Source organism: Phaseolus vulgaris, chromosome 10 (genome assembly GCF_051622355.1).
Source record: "Phaseolus vulgaris cultivar YP4 chromosome 10, ASM5162235v1, whole genome shotgun sequence".
NCBI classification, from domain to species: Eukaryota; Viridiplantae; Streptophyta; class Magnoliopsida; order Fabales; family Fabaceae; genus Phaseolus; species Phaseolus vulgaris.
Window position 1 is genome coordinate 10,156,415 of NC_143507.1, and position 7,320 is coordinate 10,163,734.

The 7,320-nt window shown below is 34.3% G+C and overlaps 1 pseudogene; it reads left to right on the forward strand.

Annotated features, from left to right (window-relative positions):
* The first annotated feature begins 5,721 nt into the window (after positions 1-5,721).
* Positions 5,722-7,007, forward strand: LOC150024211 (uncharacterized; annotated as a pseudogene).
* The last annotated feature ends 313 nt before the right edge of the window (positions 7,008-7,320 follow it).

A 7,320-nucleotide genomic window follows, 5' to 3' on the forward strand; every position in this document is an offset into this window, starting at 1 on the left:
ACCCGAAGGCATTGTTGAGTGTGGTGTAGTTTCATGGTTTGTCGTTTCTAAGGTTAAAACTGTTTGACTTACTTTCAGAGTGGTTCTGTTTGTGATTACTTTGGGAGAACATTTACAGAGTAGTTTATGATGTAAGGTCCATCATGTGCAAAAGTTTTATATGTGTGGTCCAACATTTGGTTTCTAACATAATTAAGTGAAGGATTGCTTTGTTATTTGTTGTCATACGTATATTTATAGTTTACAGGGATAACTTTTATAAAGTCCATATCATGGCAGAAGGTTATTTTCAGCTTGTGGTCTACCATAGTGGGACATTTTGTGATGTGAGGTATGTTGGTACATCAACATGGTCATGTGATGGTGATAGATGGAGTTACTTTGAAATACTTGGCATTGTAAAGAAGATGGGGTTTTTAACAGTACATGAGATGTGGTATTCACGTGGAGGTTGTGAAAAGTTGGAAAATAGATTAGAGGTTCTGGTTGATGGTGGTGGTGCAATAGACACTACAACAATTATTACTTTAGACAACACCATAAAACCGTGGTCTAAAGCATTAAAACTGTGGCCTAAAGTTTAGGCAACAGTTTTTTAGCCGTGCTCTAGGTGAGCGTGGCCGTTGGTAATAGGCCACGGTTTTTATAAAGACAACAATTTTAAAACCGTTGCCTAAAATCTTTATAACAGCCACAATTTTAAAAGTGTTGCTTAAAGTATTGACAAAAACAACAATATATTTCTTTAATTTTAGAAAATTACTCATACAAAAGTTCAGGATAAAAAGAATAAACGTGTATTGAAACATAAATGACTCAACAAGAAATTTCACATATTTCAATAGATGTATTCCATTCCAACTACATAATAAATTTTTTTGTCTTAAAGTATAATGATGACGATCAAGTCTTCAAAGTTAAAATTACAAACTTAATTAAAAAACATAATATATTTTTTCTTTACTACATATTAATAAGTTCATTTTTCTTCAAGATTGTCTTCGTACTCTTCATTGTCTTCAAGCTGCAAAAAATACATAAATATGTACTAATTAAATCTAATTCAAACAATAAATATAGCAACTACCAAAATATAATATAATAAAATAAAATAAATACTTGTTCTCTTCCAATTTAATATGAGATAATCACAAGTTAAGTTACAGAACTTGATCTAGGTCCATGAATCCAAATATTTCTAGCACACTTATAACCATTAAAGAAACAAACTAGTAAACATGCTTTGAATATTTAAAATGATAAATAAGTTAAGTATGTTTATCACATAACAAACCTCTTTCAGTAGTTAATAAAACTCCACTTTACACTATCTTCACCTTCGTAAGGAAGCAATACATTATTTGGATATACTCTATAGTGTACCTATAAATCAACCAGACCTACAAAGATTCAGATAAAATATAGTTGAACGTGTGGAAATATTATTTCTAAAAAGACCATTAAAATGACATAGTAAATCAATCATAATTTCTTTAAGCACTCTTACTTTTATTTGCTCCCCTAGTTAAGGCTCCTTTTTAGTTTCAACAATAACAACATGAAGAATTTGAAAGAAATCTCAAAGGTAGCCTAAACAAAACAAAGAGCTAAATTCACATAAATATATGAAACTCAAAGAATTTAATTTTTGTGAAGTCATCCAATAGGAATTCCTATCAGCAAGAGTTTTAATCGGATGCTGGATTTTTCAAAAAAAAAATAAAATTGCACTAACAACAACATGTATATGAATTAAACTATTCAGAATATAGAATAAATTATACATGTTTTACTTAAGAGAAAATAAAAACAAAAATATTCTTGTGTGCATTTATATGTGGTTTTCTTTCTTTTACTTTTTTATAATAAAAAAGTATCATTGTTCATGGTATATTTTAGTCCTATTGGCCAATAAATAATTGTTACTGAAAATGAAAGTTGAACAGAGGCAGTTTCGGTCCTTATTAGGGTAGGTTTCTTTTATGTTGACAAATGAATAGAACAACTACGTTATAAAAATAAAATAGAATGGAGATGACTAAAGCATCTTAATTGTTTAGTAAGAATTATGAAATATGTATTTTGAATCTCTAAATTTGACTCTTGGCTTTCACCCATTTTTCTTCAATATCAAATATAGGATGTTCTTTAAGAGCAAAAATAAAACATATAAATGGACTTATGTTGCAGTTGCTACTGCACATGCTGTTGCACTTTTCATCAATTTGATTCTCTTTACTCAAGTGTATCCACTCAAATAAAACAAATATAAATGGACTCACTAAAAAGTTAAACAATTTTAAACTCATGAACTTGAAACTAGGAGTGTAACAGACTAGGAAAGCATTAAGAGCATTGAAGGGAGTCATAAGATTGCAAGCCATAATTCGTGGTCAAGGTGTGAGACATCATGTCAAACTATATGGTGTAGAAAACAAGAGGCCATGGTCAAAATTTATATATTATACATTAGTGTACCAAAACAGAACTGCAGATCTATAGTATATATAAAGCTTTGTCTTATGCTAATAGTTTTGATTTTTCTCTTATTATTCGTATTAAACATCTATATGGAAGTCCCTTTTCTTTGGTGCCCTGTAATACTCTTCTTCACAAAGGGTAACACTAACCTCAATTGATTTTTTTGCCATATTCCCATATCAGTTGATTAAGCCAAAAATATTAATGTTATATGCAGTGTTCGTAAAGGTAACGGCACCAGCAGTAGGAAGCAAGATGCATGTGTGTACATAGTATAATATTTACAATTAACAAGCAAGTAGGAAAATTAAAAAACGTTCAACAGATTGGTAGCTAGAGTCACAGTGAAGGGTTCTGCATAAAAGCCAGCATAAAAACAATAAACCAGCTGTTATAGAGAAAACTCAACTAACTACCTCACCCTAAAGAAGCACAAAACGAAATCACTTTGTTGCTGCTATAAAATAAGAACTATCCAAAAGTTGTCCATTGCCACTGCTAGCCCTCTTCTAATACTCTGCAACAAAAATGGTAAAATTGCAACATTTCCAGCTGCTGGAATTTTGACAATCTGATGGATAGCACTGAAAAAATCCTTCCCTTCCTAATTCAACAATTCTAGACCAACTATAGTATCTACAACTTTTATGTTGCCAAATTGAAAACCAGCCACGACTGCTAATCTACTTATGTGACCACTTATGAACAAAATTAGAGGTAGATTACTAACAGTGACATAAATTATTTTATAAATTTTTTCTCAAAACCCTCTTCGTCCCCAAATTACAATTCACGAAAAAGGAAACCTTTGTCCCCAAATTATAGTCTATGAAAAGAAACCTCTATCCCCAGATTAAACTTAACGAAACGTGAAAGATTAAATGAAACTAATGAAACCAAAACAAAATTCAATCAAACCAAACAAAACCCAAAATCGAAACCCTAAAAGCGAGAGATACAGAGTACCTGAAATGAGTGAGAATGTCCAGTGTGTTCAGTGAGGATAGCCCGACTAACGACAGTGAGAACGTCCAGTCCAGGGTGTCAGTGATGAAGAAGGGGCAGTGAGAATGTCTCGAAAGTGAGGAAACGCTCGGTTAGAAGGTGAGAAGTGAGGGAGAACGTGAAAACTGAGGGAGAACCGCAAATATGTTCGCGAGACGTTCGTAAGCAAGAACGTAGGTGAATAGTGACGAGAGGTCTGTTCTTTATTCACCGAGAGGGAAAACGAAAAATTTCCCACAAAAATTGAATTTTATTTTAGATTTTTTTAATTCAAAAGACCACACATAAATAACCGTGGCTTAAACTATTAACAATTTTATAACCTTGGCCTAAAGTATCAACACTTTTAAAACCGTGGCTTATTGTATATTTTAAGCCACTATACTAAAACCGTGGTTTTTAGTATGTTTAGGCAACACTTTTACATCTGTGGCCTATTTTAGCGTGGTCTAAAGTTAAAAATGTTGTAGTGAGAAATGCTGAAAATAGCGAATACACATGGTGAAGTTCATTTAATTTAGTGCATGTTTTTTCAGAAGCAGAAGTGTTGTTGGTTTTAGGTGATGGTGTGGAACCCGAAGGTGTTGAAGGTAATGTTGAGGATGGTGGTGGTGTGGAACTCGAAGGTGTTGAAACTGATGTTGAGGATGATGGTGGTGTGGAACTCGGAGGTGTTGAAGCTGGTGTTGAGGATGGTGGTGGTGTGGGCATTTGTGAGCATAATGGTATAGAAGGTGTGGTTGAGGAAGATGATGAGGAGGACGAAGGTCATGGTGGTCAGGGTATTGGTTCACCTATTCATGAAGACATGGAATGTGATAATGATAGTGTGGATGATGATGGTGGGCATGTGTTAGAAGATTCTTCTTGGTTAAAGGAAGTTGAATTTATTGAAGGTGAAATTGAAGTTCAGAGTGAGGGTACTAGAGATAAGGGTGAGGGTAGTATAGATAAGGGTGAGGGTGAAAGTTAGGGTTTAGGGTTTAAAGTTGAGGTTAGGCAGAGGCGCAAAAGTAAAAGGCAAGCCAGTAATCCTATACAAGGTTTAAAACCAGATTGTATAGATGATTTGCAGGATTTGGATGTTGATGATGATGAAAGTAAAGGAACATTTGCACATGATAGAGGGTTGTCAGATACAGGGTGGGAATCAGAATAGTTAGACAACATGGATGAATTTGAAGATGGTGAGGAGGATATGTGTACAAGTGGTAAATTTCCATCATTTGAAATGCCAAAAAACATGGCAAATTTTTTCGGGGATCTGGGTACCTATTTTATAGACAGGGAAGCATTTAAAGATGTCATTAGAACTTATGTTGTCCATTCAGGGAGGAACTTGAAATTAGTAAAAAAATGATAACTCAAGAGTTCGTGTGTCGTGTATTGAAGCACAAGGACAATGTGAATGGTATGCATATTGTGGGTTCTTACCCTCAACAAGTTGTTGGCAGTTAAGAAAATTAAATGATGTACATACATGTGCTTGGCAATTTCAGGTCGATTTGTTGAGTACTAAATGGTTGAGTAGGAGGTTGGAGACTTCTTTAAGTTAGAATCCAAAATTGAGAAGTAATGATGTAAGGAATAAAGTTATTAAAAAATGGAACATAAGTATAAGTAAGTCAAAAGCTCAACTAATAATGGTCATGGCGTTGAAGAATATCCATGGTTCATTTCAAGAGCAGTACAAATGAATTTATGACTATGCACATGAGCTTATGCGTGCAAATCTGAGGTCTACAATGAAAGTCAAAGTTGAAGACATGAATGGTTCAAAGTTTTTAACAAATTTTATGTGTGCTTAAAAGCCTACGAGGATAACTTTATATCTTGTAGGCCCATAATTGCTTTGGATGGGTGCTTCTTGAAAGGCTTTTATGGTGGTGAACTGTTGACAACAATTGGGAGGGACCCAAAATGATATGTTGTGGTTGAGGTTGAATGCAAAGATTATTGGAGCTGGTTTTTGCAGCTTTTAATTGAAGATGTTGGGGGTGTAGATGTATGTCAAAGCATCACTTTCATGTATGACCAACAAAAGGTATATTCTTTGTTGTCAATTGTTAATTTTGTCTATGTATAATTTTCATTTAAGTATTGTATATATGACTTTTGACAGGGTTTGTTGTTTGCCATTCAAGAACTAATACCTGGGGCAGTGCAGCGGTTCTGTGTTTAACACCTGTACCCGAACTTCTGAAAGAAATTCGCAGGAAAAAAATGAAAACTTTAATGTGGAGGGCATCCGACATTACATATCCCCAAGCATGGAAGAGGGAGATAAGTGCTATAAAGGAAGTCGATGATGAGGCTTTCAAACATCTGATTACACTACTTCCCAGACGAGCATTCTAAGTTGTTCTTTTACTCATGTCAGGTTAGAATATTTCAGGAGATACCACTGTTAGATTTGAAAATTCTAGGGCATATGTGCAGTAAACCTTAGTGTGTATATTGATAGTATAGAGTAAATTGTCTTATGTGGAAATACCTGCATTCTATGGATTGTTGGTTGTACAATTATGTGACTCCATTTGTGATCTTCTGGCTGTTTTTCCTCATCTTTGAGACAATTATGAACCCTTCATCACCATTCTTTTTCTCACTAACACCTAATGTCTTTTGCTCATCACTATTACTGGAATGAGGCACTCTCTTGCTTTTGCCTTTTATTTGGAATTTGGCCTTTTCAAAATCAGTTTGTGAGCTCAATTATTTTTAGTTTATCAAGTAATTTATTTTAAGTTTATGAAGTAATTTATTTTCAGTTGACTAGGTTCTTAATTATTTATGCACACCAATTACTAGGTTCTAAAATCATTTATGTTTCTTTACTAGGTTTTGGTCCATATCAAGGTTCACCTTCACTCCAAAATGTGACTCACTTGTCAACAATATTTGTGAAGGCTTTAATAGTGTGCTTGTAGTTGCATATGCAAAACTTATCATTACCATGCTAGAAGATATCAGGTTTTATATAATGCGGAGATGGACAAAGAACAAATTGAAAATTGTCTCATTTGAAGGATCAGTATGTCCAAAGATTTTAAGCAGGTTACAAAAGGAAACAAATCAAACTCGATATTGGATACCCAGGTTAGATAACAACATTGATACACTATTTTAAAAAGTTATTGTGTTAGTTTTTAGATATGTCCAACCAATTCCATCATCACAACTCTTCTGCATATCACTTATTTGAAGTGAGACATATCTCTATCATTGGAGAAAAGTTTGCGGTTAACTTGGACATACATGAGTGCAACTGTCGAAAATGGATGTTAACTGGAATACCTTGTTGTCATGCGATTTCTTCAATGAAATTTGTCAATGTCGATCCAGTCAACTTCATTTCATTTTGGTTCAAGAAGGAAACATATGCAAAGGTCTACAACTCAATTATCTACCCAGTGAATAATGAACAAGTATGGGACAGAACTAAAATGCCAGATGCTATGTCACCTCCCACAAAGAAGATGCTTGGAAGACCAAAATAGAAGAGAAGATTTGAGGCATGAGAGGTAATGAAGAGCAAGAGTCACTTAGGCGAAACTAGATTAAAGAAAAAAATGTGGGATCAGTCATAAGCTTGGTCACAACAGAAAGTCCTACATTGAAAAACCATCTAAACAAGGTTCAAATGCACCAAGGCTATCTCACCCAAGGTCATCTCACCCAAGATTATCTCACCCAAGGCGATTTCACAGGGCCATATCAAGCAGCTCCAACTGCACCGTCTCCACCGTCTCCCCCTACTCAACCAACAGTTTCACAACCATCTCAGGCAGCTTGAAGGACAACAAGATCAAGCGCAAAATTATCAAGATCCAA